Source organism: Ptychodera flava, chromosome 20 (assembly GCF_041260155.1).
Source record: "Ptychodera flava strain L36383 chromosome 20, AS_Pfla_20210202, whole genome shotgun sequence".
NCBI lineage: Eukaryota > Metazoa > Hemichordata > Enteropneusta > Ptychoderidae > Ptychodera > Ptychodera flava.
The window spans coordinates 10,201,792-10,225,428 of record NC_091947.1 but is presented as its reverse complement, the minus strand read 5'-3'; the positions used below and the strand labels follow the sequence as shown (position 1 = coordinate 10,225,428).

At 38.3% G+C, this 23,637-nt stretch overlaps 2 long non-coding RNA genes across 3 annotated transcripts; one reads left to right on the top strand and one right to left on the bottom strand.

Annotated features, from left to right (window-relative positions):
* Positions 1–792: 792 nt before the first annotated feature.
* Positions 793–5,940, bottom strand: LOC139119993 (uncharacterized). Of its 2 annotated transcripts, none has more exons than XR_011549021.1 (3): positions 5,798–5,940; positions 4,881–5,143; positions 793–1,238 (listed from the first exon to the last, which is right to left on the bottom strand). It is a non-coding gene; the product is annotated as an uncharacterized lncRNA (long non-coding RNA). The 2 variants fall into 2 exon arrangements; XR_011549022.1 differs by having other exon boundaries at positions 798–1,238; positions 4,881–4,994; positions 5,798–5,935.
* Positions 5,941–5,986: 46 nt separating this feature from the next.
* Positions 5,987–18,875, top strand: LOC139119994 (uncharacterized). The gene is made up of 4 exons (XR_011549023.1): positions 5,987–6,207; positions 10,435–10,479; positions 12,828–13,093; positions 17,993–18,875. It is a non-coding gene; the product is annotated as an uncharacterized lncRNA (long non-coding RNA).
* The last annotated feature ends 4,762 nt before the right edge of the window (positions 18,876–23,637 follow it).

Genomic DNA, 23,637 nt, shown 5'->3' with positions numbered 1-23,637 from the left:
AACTTGTCACCACTGTGAGTTATGACCCTGACCATCCAATGTAAACACAAATAGAAGATAGTGCACTAATCAGATGATGGAATTTTACTATACAATAGTAATAGACCACTGTGCACACATCTAGGCCTGTTTCTGAGATATCTATTCCTGTCATGTTTTTAGCATATCATTAAAAACGTCAAACACCCTCTTTTCATCAAAAGAATGTTGTAAACAGGAAAGAGTCATTTTTTGGTAATTTTCATCAGGAATCCAATATATACATCAAGAAATCACATACAGACACACTTACAAGAGTGGGTGTGCTCACACAAGATTACAGATGCTCTTTTGTTTCTAACCACCTGTTGGAGTGGAGTTGCATTGAGGAAGTCTGTAGTGCTGTAGATAGTTGCCATGGAAATAACTGATAGCCCTGAACTGTATAAGTCAATGCATCAGATTTGTTCAGCTGCCAGAAAAGCAAACAAACAATGCTGGAGATTCCAGCAGAGAGGAGATAGGCCATCATAACTTTGATCTTCAACCAAGATAGAATGAAGCTATCCCATAAATAGGGCATAAATAGAGAGAGATATATTTAGGATCATATGAATTATATCAGGAAATGTATTGGCATTATTTGAAGTAGGATAAGACTTATCTGTTACGAGGGTAATTTGAATTGCAACTCTGATAGCAATCAACGTAGAGTAGGGAGCCTGTTGGTTGTACCAAAGTAGTGACTATACCCCAATCCAACAATTCATATATACATTCCCCCATAATTCACCATTCCAAAATGTGACTCATTTAACTATTTTGATGTTAATTTTTTGTAAAATTTTTATTGCAATGTCATTTTTTTTTGTATAATGTCTAGGCTTGCTATATTTTCGGAAATTTATGAAGCTGGGTGATTTATGTCTTCATTTCCAATGCTGCTGGCCTGGTGCGCCGATGATTTTTGGTTTAAATTTCACTAACCATGCTTTGGACCTTCAGACCTAAAGCTGGCTCTAGGCTTCGGTACTTGGCTACAGGAAAATTAACCATGCACTGAAATCATAGTTACAACATATGCCTATCATATGCCATATTTGCCCAGTGCAAACTGTGCAATACTGTCAGGTATGATATCATAGTTTAGTAAAGCCAAACGAGGCTGTCAAGAGTTTGATGAAAATAGGCCTTCTTGTATCTTGATTACTTAACGAACAAACCATGAAGCTTTATCCATGAAGAGCAGGGCATGTCATCTGAAATGGAGATAATAAGCATATGGAAATAAGGTCTTAATAAGACATGAAAATTAAACAAGGCCGAGAGATGGGGAGGGGGGTTAGCAACTCATGGAAGGCCTGTGTGTGTGCAAATATTCCAGCTATGACGTTGTCAAATTCGTCAAATATCATAAACATTCTCATTACGGTGACCTAGCAAATGTTGGGAGCTACCACACGGTGGTAGCAAGCTGTGAGAATTGACCTATCACGTTGTCACTTCATCCTCAGTGCATGGATTTTTGGTCCCTGCCAAGTCAAACTAAAACTGCTCAGCTGATCTGTAATCCCGGTGTCTAGGATTTTGAACAAATAAACACAGTTATAGCTGGGCTTTGAAATGGTACAGCCGCATAAGCTGTGTGCTTAGAAACCTTGTCTGTCCAGAAATAATCTCCAAATTTCATTAATTAGTAACCATAGTCATACTTCACCAGCTTCACCAGAGCAAATGGAATTTATAATATTACTGTTACATTTTAACTGGAATGGGAAAACCCACTGTTTGACCTTTGCATATCATGGTTATTTGTGTAATAAAAGTTACAATATTTTTGTTTTTATCATTTTATACCCGTGTGTGCTCAATGTTTATCTGGACATTGAGTAAAGCATGGATGGCAGAGAGTTTATGTAGTTGTGATACAAAAACAATGTCAATATTTCTTGTCCCAGGTAAAACTGGTACTGTTTCACAATTGCTAATACTGTGGGGATTACCAGTTTGGTTCATACAAATCAAGTGCCCACGTTGCTTAATGATCAAACTATGTGATATTTCATAGGTATCGCAACACATTCTGTAGGCCGCCCCGGTCTGAAAAGGCAATTACTTCTGCTTTTTTCCTATCAGATGACTGAAAATAGCGTCTCTGATAAGCCCCATTGGGTATTAGCTACCCTGAACATTTCACCTTCATCAGCTGTTGATGATAAAACACTCAGTTGCTAGGCAACTAACTTTCAACTTTCTTTCTCTTCATCCCTTCTTTAAGCTCAAAAGACACAAAAATCCAACTCATTATATGTGTGGTTGTGAACTCTTTTACACAAAAGAAACAGCAATGTGTGGAAGAGGAAATACAAATAAACTGTGAACAAATGAGATATTGATGACAGAAAACAAAAAGGTAGCTATGGCAACACATTATTTTAATTCTCATTAATGATCTCAGATACATATGAAATATCAGTTTAAAGTGTAATATGTTGTATGCCAAGTAGTTCGCCGAGCAGATACAATGTGGATGCAAATGTTGAAAGTAATTATGCGCAAATCTATCATGAATATCTCATGCTTATTGATTTCAGCACTCTGGTATTTCTGACATTTGAATGAAGAACACTTTAACACCTGTTAATTGAGCCTCTACCTGTTGCATACATGTGTTATGGAAGATGCAAATACCGTGACGTTCTATGAAGGCTGGAACAATCAAGAGTTGAACCCGGTGAATCACTATTGCTGAGCCAGTGGGTCAAATCAATACAGCTTTAGCAAACATTGGAATAATAGAACTGATGTCTACACAGATGTACAAATTTCCAATTATTCAAAGGTACGTGACATTCTGAGAGAAAGTCTAAACTGATTGGTTGATACTACCGCAAATGGACGTAACACATTTGATTAGGCCAATCAGATTACTTCTTAGTAAAGTACTAATCCAGTGTACCGAATTACGTGAGCTCTTTCAGGTACTTTAACATCAAGAAACGAACTTTGGGTATGAGAGGTCAGACCAGGTCAAAAACTTGATGTCATTTTTTAGCTTAATCAACATTTCATGCCAATTTAACTGCAGTTCTGTTTCAACATCATTCATAAAAATCAAATGAACATGGTCAAAAGTATAGAAAGCATGTCATACATGATAATGTGAACACATGATTTACGTAAATGGCATGGCTGAAATGTACTGATGCGATAAAATAAAGTTGATACCACCAGTCAGCACAGCTTGAGTGATCAGATCATGTCAATATAGACGGATATTATCAGTAGCCAGGGAGTGGACTGGACAAGATGACGGTATGGGACGGTGCCAACAACCTAAAGTAAAGTCACGTCACTAAAGTTATAAATAGAAACAATCTGACGTTGATTCAACATCATCTCACGGAAACAGCGGTATGCGACGTCAGAAATACAATAAAACGGCAGTGTGGATCCAATCTATATATTACCCGACTTACAGCGGTGATTGATGAAGCTTTAGCTTTATAACTGTACGTGCCTCAGATGACTCCGTGACAAAGCCACTGCCGGGATGTGTCCACAATTGTCGTGGAATGCCATCTCATGTGAACAATGGGAAAATCAAGCTCCTTGGTTTTTGGCAAAAAATCTCCCTAAGCCCTTGGGTGCTTTTTCATCAAAAGGAATTTCAAAATTAATAATTCCTTGGCTGTAATTGTGACCTTCCCCTCAACTTGTCACGTTGTCTTTAATCGCTTCGTTGTAGTGGCCGTCATTTGTTGCCAAACTAGTATATTTGATGATGTGGGTTGTTAGTTTATTTTTAAATGAGACACTTTTCTCCCAAGTTGAAAATAATTACATAGTTGAGTGATCTGTTTTCACTTGACCTCTTGGGCAGTGTTTAAAAATGCTATAAGCTGTAACTTTTAATGTGGTTTCTGTGATTTCTGTTCTGTTATTAGGTGAAGTTTCTTGTTCTACTGCCAAAATCATGTCCAAATAGGTGATCTTCAACTTGTCCACACAGCCTGTACATTCGTAACGTTTGATTCCATCGTTGACTAGTGACTACGTCGACAATAAAACTGCATAATTACACACAGTGTCTTGTTTTTGCAAGGCAGTCATACTTCAACATATTTCAAAATTCATTGTTGAGAAGAAACAGAAAAAATAGTATAATCAAAAGTTCAGCTATTTTCACTTTGATAAGAAAGGAAGGGATGGTAAAAATCCAAAAAAGAGAAAAAATGCATTCTCCTTACGTCAATCAAAGTATACTATAAATATGTAATGTCAAAAGTTATTGTAGTCCTGAATAAATAAATGTCTCATATAGCTAACCAAAATACAAGAAAAATCTATTGATTACTGAAAAACTAGTTTATTCATCAGTCTGTCTGTTTTGCAAACAATATTTCATACGATCAAGCAAAATGGAACCCTACTTCTGTTTTTTTTCATTTTCATAATTAATCTAGGTATTACGATTGACTAGTGATATTCCAATAACCTTGGGTTTGTTGTATCCCAGCATGGTAATAGGAACTTGACAAGATAAGGTATTGACAAAATGACATTTACCAGGACATATGTAAAATGGTGTTACATTTAATTTGCAAATTTCATTCTTAGAACAAGATTCTTTAACAAGATTGCTTAGAGAAGTTCTTTTTAAACCACAGATGCAATGCTCTGGTAATGCTGTTGCCATTTGATTCAACAAAGTTGTAGCTGTCAGAGGAAGAATAACTTTATTCACATAGACGTACAGCAAACATAAGAAAACTTTTGGATGGCTAGACACAAATATTAACTTTTGCTTGGACTACAATGATTGACAAATGATACAGGCATCATTTACTAGTAGTCTTTTCAGAGCTGCATAAACTCACTTCCATACGAATCTTACTTACCTTCCAGTGATTTGAATATTTTTTCAACAAAGATGGCTACCAAAGGCTTTTTTCTGAGTGGCCATGCAAATGTTCCTTCTCCTCCGCATTTTACCCTCAGGTGAAGTGAGACAGCTAGAGATTACAGAGTAGTCGGACCATAACATTAGCCTCACACAAAGATACAAGCAACCCATCATTGTGTAAATAACCGTTTTCCTTTGCATCCGTGTTTTTCTCACAAGTACAGTTCTCAAGCGGAAATTACCCAGCCTGGACCAACCCTGTAATAATCAGTGTCTCAATTGAGAGACGGACAAGATCACCCCCAGTGATTTGTCTTCCACTTCCATTTCTTAGAGAAGAAGAAGCATTCTCCATCTCCTTCAATTTGACGCAATAGTTTTTAAAACTGCATCAGTGTAAAACATCATCATAAATACAAAATGAAAGTGTAACTTGGTTTTGTCAAAAATATACTTTCATCTTAAATTTCAATTAAAATGACTGAAATGTTTCTCACAAAAAATGTTTCTCCATCCAATAGACGGCATGCTAAACTTTTTATGTGGTATGAAATGATTCAACCACAGACCTTGAATTTGATTGCTTAATTAATATATAATTAATCACTAACGCAGTTCATAAAAAGATTTAGCACTGAATTAAGCACTCATATCAAGTAATTAGTCAAGAAAGTAGCCAAAGTGTTTTGATGCTGACATGGGAATGCTGATGCCACCACGCTTGTGATAAGATTGCCCCAGGGTACTTAGAAATGGTGGATTTTATGTACCTGTTCAAAGTCTGTCAACAAAACACTCCAGTTCTAGAAAAACCAATCGTTTTCTTTCTTCACTCAGTCAACAAAGTTTAAACAAATACAATTAGATCAACTGTTTCTCCTAAAACTGCACAAAAAAGCACTAAATACTCACTTTTTCAGAACATTTTAAATGTGACTTCTGCCCAATGGAGATTTAGTATAAATTCCCAGAGGAGCTTGCAGTTTTGAGGTACAGCTTTCTCAGCAGACAAACAGTCACAGCGAGATTGTCATGGAAATTGCTTGTTCTGAAATCAAAATGAGGTCACTCCCTTCGTCAGTTTTCATTCCTGAAATCTCCTTTTGACCGTCAAACATGATCTAATGTTTGCTTTTATTCATATGCAAATCGCAAGGTCTCAACTCGCATGTGAAGAGAAAGCTAATCGTGCATTAACTGTCAATTTTGGTCAGAATCAGTTTGATCTAGGTCGTTTGTTTGTTGACACTGCTTTACTAACACTGAGCTATGATGCTGCACACATGTACATATTTTGAAGGGCTCATTATTTGAACTGTCAGGTAAGTCTTTTTGCCACCTTTAGAAATTCAGTTTCACAAAAGTTTTCATTGGGAGCCACATCAATCTTTTATGACCACTGAGGTCGTAGCTCCAGTCACGCCTGCAATGTGGATGAAAAAATTTGGTCAGCAGAAATCCCTCGTAAACATAACCTCTTATGTACACTCATTATCGACTTTATTCTGAATCACAAATCCCTATGCCTCTATCCCAATTTACAATGCAGGACAGAACGCACAAAACTTTGGAAAATGTGAAATTTCTATACTTTGCAAATGATGATGTTTCTGGCATGTGGACAAGCAATGAATGCACAAACGGCATTGCTCTACAATGCGCTCACTCAGCCATGGCAAAAACACCCCAACAAAAAGTGCAGAGAAGGAAATCGAAAAGAAAAGGCGGTCGAATCACTGACTGCCGGTAAATCTTGTGCCCCAGTAAATTTCTGAAGATGTGTGACCCCTGGGGTCACCTATACTTCCGTTACCTTATCAAGTGACTCTAATGCCATTGCCCTGCAACTGGGGATGTTTTTTTTCTCTCTCTCTCTCAATACTGATTGACTAAGGGGTGGCACAATACCCCAAGCTGGTAGCTGGGCGAGTTAGACCTATGACTTATTTGGGGTAGAATGTGACATGTGGCACGTTTGCTTTAGGAATTGACTCAAGTGGACCAAACAAAACTTTATAACCTCTGATCATTTCAGATAAAAAAATAGGCTATCATACATCAAAAAAGCATTAAGAAATTAGACCACTGAAGAATCAAATATGCCGTTCATACACAGGCCATTGAAACGTCTCTGAAACGGTTCTGGGCCAATACTGACACAGAAAGTTATGTGTGGACACTCCGAAGTGGTTCTGAAGCGTTTCAGATTTGAGACGGTTTAGTCGGTCCGACCAGAGCCGTTGTAGGGATTAACTCTATCCGCAAATCGCTGTGTGGACAGACTGAGCCGCTTCAGAAGCGTTTCAAACGCCCTCATGCGACAGGTATTTGTAACATAAAACAAACAATATACAATATACAATATTCACTTTCGCCATGGCTGCCGAACACAGTACTACATCTCGCGGTATACTGGTCTGACAAAGAGATAAGCTTGCTACCAAAAACCCTATCGATTCGACCATAAAAAATAATTACAATTTGAAAAAACGTCGAAATTAATAGGAAATTAAAACTGCCGAAATAATTTAGTGGTCGTATTTAATTTGGTACGACGAGGATGAAATTTAAGCGAGACATGTTTGCCATGTTGAGACTGCTTCAAAGCATGGACTGAAATTTTGTGAGGTCGACAAATTAGGTAACAAAAAAACCTCAAACGCACGTTGGTGTCACATCAAAATCAAAGTTGCCGCGATTACAGACGGAACAATCTGTGACACTGCCACCGGCCGCTCGACGGACGACACGTAAGTTGACATCGTGTGCCAGCCCTTGGAAATATATTGTAACTCCTTGACAGGCAGATGAGATAGTCTTATAGCGTTTGATGCATTGAAAGTTTGTAAAAATAATAAAAAATGACATCACCGATCATAAGAAACGTGGTGTTGAAGATAATATTTTTAAAAGAAGACTATGACGACCATATTTCTGTAAGTATTATCTAACTTTAGAAAACCAACATCTGAAGATTTACTTCACCAACACTTTTGGATTTGTTCTACTCTTTATTATAAGATTAGTCGAATTTCTGGAAAGTAGGTGTACATTTTGATTGTCTGTGTATCGTCTACACCGAAGTCATATCCGAAAGAGTATAATCAGTTCGCGACAGCGTAAACCTCTCTCTCCCTCTCTCTCTCCGGCATTTCAATGTTTTATATTGTCGACATTTGTATATCAGTCTGAAGTTTCAGGTCACTGCTCAATGCAAGTAGTTGATGTCAATTTTTACCGTATCGGGCATGGTCTCTATCGTCACTCTAATCGTTAGTGTTTTCCTGTTATATTCCATATCAAACTCAAAACACAACGTGAACAACGCTGATAATATATTGCATCTTTCGTATCGAAAACCGGTAAAGTTCGTAACTGGTGACATGTCACATGCCTGGAGAAAGTTCATCACCATCGATCGAATGTCCGTGGAGCTTTTGCTTCCAAATAGACATATTGAAATGCACAGGGAACTTCGCGGTATGGCAATTATATGAATTTTACCGTGAAGAAAGTCTGTGACTTTAAACTGGCCGTACAACCAACAATAAACATGGCGGAGCAATGATACCGATTTCAGAGACTTCGATTTTTTTTCATTGCGACCTCGACCGCTGGTGAGAGCGAGTCGTCTATTTGTTTCCCACTGGCTATTTGGCTTTGAATTTTCAATTGCCATCATGTGCTAAGTTAAAGCTAAAAACAAGACGGGCGTTCTCTGTAAATCAATAAGCCTTTGAATATGAAAAATCGGACATCTGAACCTCAACACGCAGCTTGAAAGTTGTTCTCCGAATACGGACAGGGACATCTAATGGGTGCAGTAAAACAATGGTCACGTCCATAGGTTCAAGGACGTTCATGGGGAGACACCATGGCAAATAGTGCAGTGTCGTAAAATTGCTTAGACTAGTTTTAAGAACGGTACAATATCTGGTCATCGGTGTACCGCTACCTTTGAATCGAAACGACAAGTGTAGACCTATAGCTTCGAAATTTTATGGGAGAGACACCACGACTGAGACCGACAGTTATAGTAGCACAACAAACTATTCCCAATTGTGCGTCCGTGTTTAATACAGACATCTCTGTAGGTGATTCTGGTTTCTCAATCGAATCAAAAGTCCGACATTGACAAAATTGACATAAAATAAGTCCGAAAAGTTATGTTTTATTTAACTAACTGATTCACCTCCTTTGATATCCCCTAAGCTACATGTAAACAGTCCGGAAAGACTGACATCGATGTCTCCCGGGCCCCCATTTCTTCACCGTTTTGCAAAACATCTCATCAGCCGGACGCATGGGCAATGTCTTTGTACGATGGTCTTTGTACGTTGGTCAAAACTAATGACAGTATAGGTCAGGATGTAACATCGGTCAAAGTAATATTGAATATGGAAGACGAAAATGCTTTCATCAATTGACAAAAATGAGAGGGAACGAGTCAGTAAATATCGAACCATAAAGGGGAGATCGAGACTGCCATCCCCCATGATTAATCAACTGGGAACAAAATATATATTTCGATCAACAGACTTACACAACCAGAGACAGCATTTTATTCAGCTTTAAAATAAGTCACCGCCTTTCCTATAATAACACCCCGTTTGCGTTTCGATCTACTCTGCTCTGTCCCCAATCATGTATGGCCGTCCGGGTTTCGCCTGCCGTACTGACTGACACATGGTTATTTCTTCACATATTTTTTCATCGTTTGGCATAAAATACAGCATCTCTTTTGGTGCACAAGGCAAATCAACGTTTAGAAGGAAAGTCACAGGAGGTTAGGATATTATATACGGTAGTTAAATTAGAATAGAATATTGAAGATGAAAAGACTTTTATCGGTCGACAAAAATTGCCATAACCGAGAATTGAGATTGTCTATGATTTATTAATTGGGAACAAAAATATTCGATTGAGTCATTAAGTTTGTGTTTGATTCGTTTCAAAAATGTGTTCCTACAGTCTTATGCTATTGTTTGTGTTCATAAAAATGTTTGTTTTGCCTCGGATATTTGTAGGGAAGTTTGGATTAGTGTGGACGGTAATGTTTTGTTTGTGTGAGGAAAGCTTATGGCGAGGCGAAACAAACATTTTTATTAACACAAACAATCGGATAAGAATGTAGGAACACATTTTGGAAACGAATAATACACAAACTCGACACAAAAACATTTTGGATAGTTAGGTGGGGAGCCTCTTTCACATTCTTTACAGCCAGTACGACGTCGTCCATTTCAGCCATCTTGTTACAAACAATGCTTGGCCATACACACCTTTTGAACTCGAGAGGGCGCATTAAGACGTCTTAAACATCAAAACAATGGCTTAATTTTGTGTATGTGGACGCAAGCGGACTCAATCTATTAATCCCCTGTGTTTACAAATCACAAATAGTGTTGCAGAAGCGTTTCAATTTTTCCCTGTCTGAACATAGTAAAAGGATATTAGCATATTTGTGTTTTGTTTTATAACGTACTTTGCAAACATTTTATGATTTATTCGGCAAAATGATGATAATTTTCATCTCTGATTTTTGACAGATCCAGTCTTTATTTTGGCACTTTGGCAAAGCCTGATGTCTGAAGGTATGGTTCATGTTGCTTTAATTGGTTTTGCTTTCAGATTTGCAGCTAAATGAGCGTTGATTTACAATTAAGTTTTGCTGGGCAAATATAAACAAATTTTGAGGAGACATAGATGATGAGAACTGGAAATGGCACGTTTTTCATATCATTATATAATATTCATGGTAGAATCTATCTACAACTGTAGATTCGCAATATGAAGAAAGCTCAGTGACCAGGTTTCAATCCCAAGATTCCTTTGGATGCACAATTTGATAAAAATGTTCAAAACATGGCCCAGGTGTCACTTTAGAGTTCCAGCATATCAAAGTAAAAACCAAACTATATTACAGTGTACTGAATAACTCTATATTACCACGTGGCAAGAATTCCGATGACCTCCAGTTTTTAATCCCGGATAATCAGCTGGTCAATCCCTACATAATTTCCTTTTCATCAGTTTGTTAGCTAACCAAATATACACAGTTTCTCTGTTCCGGTCCACGTTTCATAGATTCTGACAGCTGAAACACACATCCTGCTGTCAAATACTCTAAATCGAAAGCAAAAAATGTCAAGTCATAAGAGTGCTGTGGGCTTCTCGCTCGACCAAAATTGCATATTTGTCTGAAAGCTGAGGAGATCTGATAAATCATTTGATATTTGCAATCATAAATTGCAGAGCCATGTTTATCCCTGACGTCAATCGAGGAAAAAATTGCATCACGAAACATTGATGTAGTCAAGCACATTATGTCCGTACCTGTGATTTAAACTGTAATGATCATGAACACGTATGCAGATCAGCAAAAGGTCTGTCATTGGCCACTAAATCAACATCATCGGAATTAAATCATAGCATACCTGTTTAGAAATCTAAAAACGTGTAAATAATTGTCCGGAACACCGGAATACTGACAATTCTTCTCCTTCCACTGAAGTTTGACCGACTTATCCGTAACTATGTCAGCATTCAAAGAGATGACTCATCCATACAATTTTAATGAAAAGAGTTTTCAGGTATTCAGTCCAATGCAAATAATGCTCCACAACTGTCATATGTGATGGGAGAGGCTGTCAAATTTGTCCCAAAAGTCATCCGCTGAAATTTACTGTCATAGTTTTGATCTGATGTACAATGAGTGAAGACTATGGATGTGTGCTGGATGGCATTGAACTTGAGAGTATCAGGGATGGATAGATATCAGGATCAAGGTCATAGAAATGGATTATAAATTCAATAAATTCTTTTTTACCTGCCCTGCAACTTGTTTATTTGCTGAATAATTCTGAATAAACTCGGAGTTAATTCTCCTGCAAAGACATCTGAACCAATACCTGTGGTCAGTGTAAACTGTAAACATAAGCAAATGGAATTGAGAACAGCTTGAAAGAGGAGATCTTTCCATGGAAACGTCAACAAAGACAGATGTTGACATGGTAACAAAATATTCATGAATACTGTGTGCTGAATGCCATTATCGGTTACACTAAAGATCAACACAGCCACATCTGATTATTTGTTTTATTTGACCGATCACATTGGTGGAGAAAATTATACATCACAGAGTAAAAGTACAGTAAACCGATTTGGCGTGCAAGCAATGAAATTCTTCTACATACCATAATGTCACCTCACCTCTGATTCTATGGTCATACTTGACCATCTGTTGCAAGGAATTAAATGACACCTAGTGCACCTGACTCTGACAAAATTTCATGTCATGTAGCAATATTGAGAGATCTTGCATACAGTCGATCAGGTACTACTTCACATTCAGTTTTCAGTAAAATTGCAATAAAAAGTTTCTGTCAAAAGTTACAAAGTGACGCTGAACAGTGGAGTTCTACAATCAGCACATTTTTAAGAGCAGCTCAAACACTTAAACTCAGCTCCCGTGACTAGTTACCAGAGGTGAACTTATGTTCAGCTCTTCACTGCATAATTATTAATACCCAGCCACTTCTGTGTAAATCAGCTGGCTCCAAAATGCATAGATTGTGTGAATTTTTCACAAATCACAGTGATAGGACAACTTTAACTCAGTTGCTGCATGCTTTGGATCTCAAACTTTACATGCGTGCAGTCTTAGACCATCCAGTTTTCACCAGGATCTGTGATACACGCTGGGATTTCCCAGTGCATTTTATCTGGCTAGTTATTGCCTCATTCAGCTTTCTGTGCAAACACGAGCTGAAGTATAATAAAAAAAAACCGGTCATGAAAATCATAAAAACAAGCTGCACCCTGTTGACACCTGGATTTGGAATCTGAACGGAATCTGAGGTAGCTTGTATACAAGATGCACGGTGGGAATCTCAGTGTGTCTCTCTATCGCATCTTGCAGAGTTTAACTTCTTTATTTTAGGCTGTAGAGCTGGACACCTCTACACACACACGCACACTCACCATCTCTCAGAAAGCCACTCCATCAGTGGTGACAATGGGCACCACCTATGACAACACTCCGGGGCCAATCGCTTTGAGGGCATTCCAAACACTGTGCCGGATGTTTGCCTTCGCACTCAATGAACTGCAACAAACCCCGGCTGCAGCAAACAAGGCAGACCAAATCAGCATATCAAAGGAAAAAGAGGAAGTCATTATATTTGATAATCTTTTAAAGTCTGGCAGGTCAGTACACACCTATTCTGTAACCACAGTCGCAAACATGAGGGGTGTACTTTTGATAAGAGGTGTTGCATGGCCCACATTTCTCTCCCTTTCAGAGCCGCTTGTCTGGTGACTGATTGGTCAGTGGAGTTTCCCGCCCTGGGATAAGAGAAACAAACAGAAAGGGGTTTGACTGGCTCTCCTGAACCAAAACAGGATACAGTTTATCTTAGATTACTGGAAGTGACGCCCAATGCATTACTGATTAGCTGTCCTGTGAGTGTTTGTCTTTGAAATCTGGAGAGAGAGGGAAGGGGGGGGGGTGGTGGTAGAGTATGGTCCATTTACATGTGATGTATACTCCCTGAGACTTCAAAAATGGTCCACGTTGGTTACCTCGTGACTGAAATCAAACTCTACCGAACCGTTTGGTCGATGACATCACATTTGGCTTTCATGTCTCCAGTGCAAATAATTGACTCAAATTTGGAAACACCACCACTACACATCGCAAAGAACAATTACACTTTTGAATCATTGACGCATATATTTTTTTACAGCACCTTTACAGGCATTATTAAGTTTCTGCTGAGGCACTGGTTGGCTAGTTTAATGGCTGAAACTTGTCTAATTGTCAGTAGACAATTTTTGCTGCCATATATGGTGGTTACGCATAGAACGGTTGGAGAGAAATGACGTCATGTATTTATGAGTCGACAGCACTATGTCAGATTTACATCTGCTACAGAATGTAACAAAAGCATAGGGACAATTGATATTTTCACTCAAAATCATGACTTTGTGCTTTTACAATAAACTGTAAATCTCTCATGTATGCAAATAATAGCATAAGTTTGTAATCAAGCTGAGAAAAATGCAATAAACTTTAAAGTTAGACCAATAGGCTGAATTATTGTCTCAATAATGGTATTGCTCAATCATGAATGAATCTAAGGTTTTCCCCCTCATATTTCTTTGTTAAGTTTTCCCATACCTAATGTCATCAAATATTTCTGGAGTATTTCTCGCGTGCATGAAGTAACACCTTCTGTTTGACTGGAAATGTGGCATCTTGATCAGAATCTCAAGCAACCTTAAAAATCAGCCATTTTCCAATTGGGAAATTTTGAAAGTGACATTGAGCAGAGGAGGTCTGCTGCGGAAAGATATGTTGCTTCTTCAACCCTTTTTGCAATCAAATGTTGGTACAACCTCAATGTCCTGTGTGACAAAGTTGGACCACTATACAGGAAAATGGGGTGAACAGGATAACCCCATGGCAAATCTATTCATGTGCATTTGAAGCACTTCAAGATAATCCGTGTGATCACTTCATCCGTAAGTGGTATTCTCATACAAACCTGCATGGAATATGTTCAGTGCTTCATGCGCTTTCTAGTATACCCCAATGGTAAAAAGGACTGGCTTTTAAAACATGAAGGGAAATTCAGGATACGTATTTTAATGTCAACTGTTAGCCTGCCTGTCCAAATACAAGAATGGGGTCACATCTGTCACACTGTTGTAAAATAACAAAAAATATAGTAGGAATTTCTACAATTTGTCTCCTTTTTCCAGGTATCTATGCCACCTTTTTCCTTTGTAATCTAAGAAATACAATAGTCAGCTCAGGGTTTTTCAGTATTGTTTTATAATTAAGCATTGTCTCCTACAGATACAGCAAAGAGCTATGCACGCTCAATATCTCGAAAGCTCTTTCACTTTTACAACCTGCACTGTGAACATCTGGCACACCTTTTTTGGCAATTTTCTCGCGTCTAGCAAATTTTAAACAAAGAAGAGAGTGTCCTCAGAACTCGGGTTATTACTCGGACGGACAGTTGAAACACTGGAAACCTGGCAAAACCTTCACTTCATCTAAATCAATGGATGCATTGAAGTTTTGTAACGGTTGCACAGAGTACACAAATCAGTTTGTATCCGTGGCACCTTTTGAGAGCAGAAGACGGCTGTCCACATTATTTCCTCGACACAAATTTTGGCACTTTTGAAGACTGCATATGCTCATCAGTGTTCACGTCATGTCACAAAAAGCATGTATGTAAAAGAATCAATGGAAAACTTGGAAAAAATGTAAAACACTGATGATCCCTGTGGTGATGGGAATGGCTCCTGCAGTGATGCGAATGATATCATGCTGGGTTGGAAGTGATGTCAGTTTCTGACAACAGAAGTACAGGTTGTATAAGTGTGACTCAGTCTGTAGTGACATCACCAGCAGAAGGAACTATTTTCAAATAGGGGTGGCCATTGTGATATACATGAGGGGGAAGGTCTCTACAACCATTCATCCTCAGATCTAGCTTGCCCATATTTTCCTAAATATGCTCCATTTTACTCATAAAATATCAAAAGAATATAAGCAAAAAGGTTTTATGAGCCGTATTTGGGTAATTGTCTCAAATTGCTTCAAGCCACTGACAGTTCATGAGGGTTGGTGTTCACCATTAAATATGTACTTACCCAAATGTGGCATCCAGGGCAAACCAGTCAGACAGTTTTAAGTTGCATTTTACGGAGGTATGTTATGACTCATCTCGTACTTCAAGGTGCCTTGTAATTTTTTATCTTTGCCCATAGGCAGTCGGTGATTTCATCGTTATCGGGATCAAATCCCCATTACTTCCAGGGTTAGGGATTGCTAATCTGCTGTCAAACAGGTGACACATCCTGGCACCATATTGTCAGGTCGTTGGCACGGAAACCAAAACATTTTGAACTGTTGGGTCGCATGGCCAGTTTTACACCCTCGTTAGACGAAAACCATCTCATTAAAACTTTGTATGATAAAAACATAAAATATGGCCTTGAACCAAACACTTTTTCACTCAAAAATTCAAAATAAAAAGAATCAACCCACCATTTATGTTATTTCAGCATTACCAGGACCTCATTATACAAACTTAATTACCATGGTGACACATCATGCATATAAATTTAATATCCACTGCAAACACATTCAGCCTGTGCATAGCAATCTATGCCATAGTCACTATTTTAAGTTGTATACTGGCAGTAACAATTTTATTTAATATACTGTAATACCATAATAACAGCATGGTTTGGGGCTTTCCTTTTATGTTGGTGTTTCATGTTCCCTTTGTCATACAACACAGTATGATATAAACATTTATCTTCTCCCCCCTCTATCTCTCTCTCTCCCTCTCTCTCTCTCTCTCTCTCTCTCTCTCTCTCTCTCTCTCCACCATATAGAAAAATTGATGTACATGCATATTATATGCCATATATACACATAAACATATACGTGTACATACTTTATACACATACACAGACAGACAGACACAGACATACATATATATATATATATATATATATATATATATATATATATATATATATATATATATATATATATGGAGGGCACATTGTATACATTTTGTGTGTGTGTGTATATATATATATATATATATATATATATATATATATTTATATATATAACGTGTATGTGCATCGTTTTATTTTAGTTCTAGATACTAATAAATATTTGATGTCAGTTTATATCATTTGATACTTATCTCAATAATCCGTTTACATAAGAGAATGTATTACCCTAAAGTTTATTAACATATATCCAATTTTTTTCATTCAATTTTATTGTTTGTTTGGTGTATATTTACATTTCATAAGTTGATGTAAGCTGGCTTAAAATGTAATCAAAAGCAGATTAACTTTTGTCTATTTTATTTTTCAAAGGTTAGGAAAATGAATGGTATTGATATTTAAGATGTTAATCTATGGTATGGTGCCAAAGATTTCAGCAGGCTAGCAATTTTACTTGAGTTGAATGACTTTGAAGTGAGGTTGTAAAGAGACCTTACATAACTGGGATGGCAGTGCTGTGTACATAATGATAGCTATTTGATCTGTCAGAGATAGGCACTGGTATAACCTTGCAACTGTGAGTTCCTTTCAGACAGTTTCTTCAACACAGACTTATTATTAAGCTGAAATGAGTGTCAGAGAGAGAAAAAAAAAATTGAATGATGCGTTGGTTTGCACAAACCACATGTGGCTGTTCTTACTCTTTGTTTGGCCTCACTTGAAAAACAGAGGCAGGAATGGACCCTGGCAACGCATCTCTCCGGGGTCTGTGGCAAACACTAATGGCTCAAACACTTTAGACAACGTGAACAACACATGTAAATATTTCCATGGATACTGTTTTCATACAACATTAAAAATATCATCAAGAAAACTGCATTGTCCAATAAACTTCAGCATGGTACATATTGATAAAAAAAGTATTTTTGAAATAAAAATTAGCCTTGAATGTATATATCTCATCAATACCTGTTCAGTAATATGATCAAATAGTAAATTTTTAATCAATAATAATAAAATTAATAAAATTCTCGCATTTTCTTGTGTTAGAACAGGTTAGAAACACAATATCACTGTGCTTTCTTCAAAAATAGAACTTACTTCAGTTATTAAGCTCTTACGGATAATAGTGTATAGGCTTCTAATGTATTGTGATGTACAAACAGTTTGCTTATCAAAGTAGTTAGAAATTGGATCTCAGATTTGACATAATTCATTGTGTTTGTCGGTTTGTGTGTTTGTTTTTGCACTCAAGCAGTTCAAGTATTTATACAGCTCCCACCTGGCTTTCAGTTTGTCCCGTGTTCAGCGATCTACAGTCAATTTAATACTTTGATGTACTCAATCTGACGACTGTGACAGCTCAAGGTGTCCGTCACCCTGATGAATTTCATCAGAGGCTTGGCTATTCTCATCTCACACTGATTTGAATGAGCTCTGTGTAGTGTAGTAGGTTTCAATCGTCAATGTCTGTGTTGATGGCAGAATTATGTAACTACGATGTTTGTGACTTACAAAATTTGTTTTTAAAAAAATGAGCACCTTTTGTCATTTCAGATTTAAACGGGAACATCTTGATGGCATATTTGGGATGATGATGATGATGATGATGATGATGATGATGTCTTGGGTAATTTCCTTGCGGAGGACAAATTACCCACACCTCTATGGTCCACAAAGAGTAGCCATGTGTTGCAAAGTATACCCTGGTTTGAGCTTGCAGAACTTCAGTGAAACCTACTCTACATGTAGACCAACCGTCTCAGAGTGGATAAACCATTAGATCCCCCACCTCCAAAAAAATTGATAAAATCGATTTCAAAGCGAAACTTTGTTCATTTTAAACCAACACCAACAACATCAATGTACATAGCTATCTTAGCAGACTGAATCCGCCATGTCCCTTGCAACACATGCCATGGAAAATACCATGGAAAAAATGAAGTTGCAAGTATTGAAAAAAAATACACAGTTACTGTTAAAATGCCACTGCTGAGTCTCATCTCAAACAATATTATTTTTATCAGTTATCTTGAATAAAATAGAATACAGAATTGCCTATACTGAAAACAGTCATTGCTGTGGGATAATGTGGGTATGCAATGGAATAAACTTTCAAAACCAAATATCATTCTCATGAATCATACATTTTGAAATCGGCAAATGAAATGTATAACGCAGGCTCACATGGGAAATATAATTTCTTTGAAATTGATGATACAAGTGGGAAGTCTAGCCATCAATGTAGATACTGCTTTCATCGTTTAATGTGTACACATTTGAGTATTTGTAAATATTATGTCAAGATATTTAATGACACCACTATACCATTTCATATTTGCTGATAAGAACAAAAAGTTGCCAACTGCGGCATTTCATGGCATCTGACAACAATGCTTTGTCAAAGAAACAGGTTTGTAAATAAATAAATGTCAGTGTGTGAACGGCGTGTCAAATTTTTCACAGCATTGCTAGTTACTTGAGATTGGCAGAAGCAGAGTTGCATATCAGTAAGTCCCTCCACATGGAGGGGGACTGACGCGGAAGCTGTGATAAATCACCAAAACGGAAAAAATCTCATGGTGTAACTGGATAAATGGAGTTATCTTATCTGTTTAGATAAGCATGACCTTGGAACCTGAACACTGAGGGTTGTCAATTCTTGAAGCATGTGAAGCAGAAGGTGCAACCAATATTTTATGAGGGACCAACCATTGGTTAGTATGTGGGGATGATCAAGTGGGATAAAATCCGCGGCACAAAAGGTGTGAAAAAACGCAGCCTTGATATATATATATATATATATATATATATATATATATATATATATATATATATATATATATATATATATATATATATATATATTATATATATATATATATATATATATATATTCAAATGATTAGAAGCCAAAGAAAATGAATATTGGAGTATCACATGTCCTCGTTCTTAGCACACCCTCCTTAAATTCAATGGCCTGTCCCTTACTACATAATTCAAATGTCACCACTGCAGCAACTTCTGACAATATTTTATTATATTCGTTGATGGAAGCAGGCTTCTTTTCTTCTACCTCACATTTGTCAAAATGTGAAAATGTAAGCCTTTCACATTGTGTACTACCAGTATAGGCCTTGCTATTGTTGTACAATGAATTCTTGAGTAAAATTCTGTTTTGAATGGGACATTAAATATATCGAATGGAAAACAGGCATATCAACATTATTGAATTTAACAAAAGACGAATACTTAAAAATAGACAAAAATGCTGAAAAATAAATTAAAATACAGCTATTAAAATGGATCCTGTCATGAATTCCCCCTCTGATGGCTTGCTACATTTTTTTTAATTTTCTGTCAATTTGAAAGTCTCGATCATATTATCTTGTGGTTTCTCACAATGGTATTTTGGGAAAGTGATACACTTTGATCTCAGATAATTTTTGAGCGATCGCTCAGGAATTTGGTTTTCGCAAAGGAGCATACACCTGCTACTTCCAAGATACGTTTTCTTGGTTCATAGCCCGAAAAAGTAACAAAAACGATTTCATGTGTACGTTAGAATTTGGGTTAGACCATTGTAGGCTAACAGTGTTGCTTTTTGTAGCCACGGTAGAGACTCATATGTAGCAAATATTGTTATTTCTGTTATGTAGGTCAGTAATAAATGTCTGTTGCCGAGTTAAGTATCTTTGCCTAACGCTGAGCACTGCAAATTTATTGACAGATTTTTAGCCCCACGTGATTCTAGCCCACGCGATGTTATTGACTCAATACATTATTAGAATTCAGTTTATAGCCGACAATCGTTTCCCGGGCTTGCAGGCTGAAGGAAAGCTGTTGTATTATGTCCGACCAGATTCGCTGCGCGTCTCGGTCAGTTCTTGTGACGCACAACGCTAGAGCTGACGGCGCGCATTTGTAGCGACTCACGACTGTTTGCTTTCTACGAACTGTCTGCGCTGCAAACAAAGTAACACCTCATTTACACATTTTGAGAGCGAAGCCAACAAATTGCTCGTGCTCACAGGTGAACTGGAGTGTCGTTGATCTTGCAGACGCGGAATGAGAATAAGATAGGACAATTGTCTTACCTACCTATACACACCTGTGGGCAACTCTGGATGATCGATCAAACACAGTGGAACACCTGTCCGGAGATCGTCAACTCTTAGTGACCGACCAATCACGTTGTAGCTGTGATAAACGCGATGAAAAGAAACGATTTTTCATTTCTCAAAATCGCACGTTGAGCTAAAAGCGTGAAGTTTGGAATGTTTTTATTAAACACAGACTGAATTTGTTTATGCAGCACATACTGCATATTGAAGGCTAAGTGGTATTAAATCTCTCTCTCTCTCTCTCTCTCTCTCTCTCTCTGCTCTGAAAGTGCTAGCTGTGCATGGCAGGGCTTAGCTGCAGTACTGTATCTCGAGGTTTTACCCACAGGCGTACGGAATGTTTCCTAGATCGTCGTCGGATGGGAAGTGACGGACACTGCATGCACTGTGAGGCCGAAGGCCGAACCTCGATACTGTATATACAGTACCGAGGTTCGGCCTTCGGCCTCACAGTGCATGCAGTGTCCGTCACTTCCCATCCGACGACGATCTAGGAAACATTCCGTACGCCTGTGGTTTTTACCCGGGTATTTGTGTCTGGTTTTGCCGTCCAACTCAAAATCAAGGCAAAAGCTTGGCAAAACCAGGGCTGTGTGAATTATTTTTCTGTGGGAGGCCTATAGCCGGTAACACGACCCTTTCATGCAGAGCTATGAAAGTGCAAACGTTAACTGAAATGTATCACGGTCCGTCCACAAAAGTTTTTTTTCATGTCATTACAAAACACAAAGATAACCTCAGCAAGTTCATTGCCTCGAGGTCGCTGCACCATGTACTTGCCCTGTAGACTTTCACGTTCTGATTTCCAGCACTGTCTTAAATTTCCATGGCTATTGACCCCCGTCTGATCTCCGCTATCTCCCATCCAGCTATGAGTTGTAACTATTTATCCTATTATTTCCATGACGTCGTTCGCTTTGCCCGAAAAGATTTTGGTTGGCAGCTATCAACGGCATTTCATTTTCAAAACCGGAAACGTTCGTCTCGATCAGATTGTAAGAGCAGAATACGTCCAGGGAGCAGAATTTGCCGCGCCTCGTTACAGTTTACACGGAGCCGTTTGAAAAATAAAAGTAGCCGGTGAGATAACATGGTGAATAGCCTGCCACATTTGACACAAAATAACAGTAAATTGTAGGCAGTTCTATTCTTACAAAAACCAAACGCTCAAAAAATCCCAAAATACAATGAACGATGGACCCATATTTTCGGTAGTGACTTTGATTCAACAACAGTTCGTCGAGCAAAGTTTGAAAAAAGTTATAAACTTTTGTTTTTCGAGTCGTGTTTCATTTGTTGTACGGACTTTTGTCAATGACACCACAAGGAGCGTGATATTTCTACGCCCCCCCTCCCCCGAGAAGACAAACACACCGGCAAGTATTTATGTATGTACGCTAGATTTATCCAATAAGAGTGACTGTGGACGTCTCTGGCATAGAGGCAATGGAACTCTGACTTTCCCCCGGGATAATACACATCTGTTTTTGTCGGAGAGTACAACTGTCAGTAGTGTTCAACCTTGTAAATCCTAGCATTTCAATTTTAACCCTTTCACCGCCATGGTTTAGCCCAACCTCAGTTATTATCAATGGTGAGCATGGGTCTCTTTACAGGGAATAAGGGGTGAACAGGTTGAGACGGCCTTTGCTTGAAGCCTCGGAGTTTTGAAATGTGATATAGTGCCGTAATAATGATTTAACTAGCGATTCAACGACATATCGAACAACCTGTATGCTCAAGCTTGGTGTATCTATTACATAAAAATGATTGCAAATGCTCCATGAAAGAGTTTCATCGGTACCGCCCAGTATGCAGTGATTTCAATTACCGAGAATAGCGAGCGTGTGTCATCCAGGAAGACACCTTTAAGGAAATGACCTCTCACCATGTATGATGCGAAATCAGTGCAAGATTCACAACGTGTGTTTCCTTACTATTGAGAATTGCATGAATACAAACATAGTTATTTTACTGTTCTTGGTGTGTTACCCCCTTGGGTCAGCGGGCGAGGAGACGTGCAACGGGGAGGTCCGCATTGACAAAAAAATTTATAAACACACGGTCGTCATAGTTACTACTCACTGCAGTACATATACCACTAGATCTTATTACTACCGGGCGTTGCATAAGAATGTTTCTATCCGTCTGAAATTTCAAAGTGACTCCACTGTTACGCAAAGTGAGTGACTAATACTATCGACCAACCAAATTTCAGAGAAACAGGGTTGGTAAAACATAAGTCCATTGCGTTAGCTATCACAGAGGGCGCTAAAAAATGTCTCGCACACTGTCCAAAGTGACGACCATGTTTGGGCGCCTACTGCGCTGCGATCTTTGAATAGTCCCTGAATGATGCACTTCACTGTTCGTCTCTCATGTATCCGTTTAAAGTGAAGTGTTCCTGCTCGTGTATCGGCTTACAGATTAATGCGAAAATCTAGCGACTAAAAAAATCACAGAAGTAGACACAATCCGATAATAATCTTATCGTACTCGGGATCGCTGGTTGATAGGCGCACTCCGGTGACCAGGCGGAGGAGGAAGTGAAAGAAGTTTACAATCACGATACTTTATCCGTGTAAACTATCAGAAGCTGGTAAACAAATATGATCACCGCGGGAATTTTTCAACGCTTTTTTAGAGACTTCACACTGGTGTGCATGTCAGATCTCGTGCCAAACTTTCGGGGTCAGATAACCTTTATCCTGTGAGGCGGAGGGGACGGTTGATGACCGTACCGTAGTGCCAAGTCTGTGTGTCAAAATTCAGATTTTGCCGGGACATCCACTATTTAATGGATTTTGTCGCTGGTGCTGCTGCGTTTGGATAGCAGCAGCAACTGTGTAAACCTACAACAGCCAAACTATGCAGTCAGTAGGTATTTTACTGTAAGTGACTATATGAATAGCATACCTAGCTCTGCATGGCAGGACTCTACCGCCGGTAGGCGTGGCCGGTAACGTACGGCCCTGCCATGCAAGATCGAAATAGCCACCAAGACCATTGAAGATGGTATGTATTTCTGTTATTGAAGAAAAGCGTGAACGTGGACGTAGCAGAACAATTCCCTTTTCC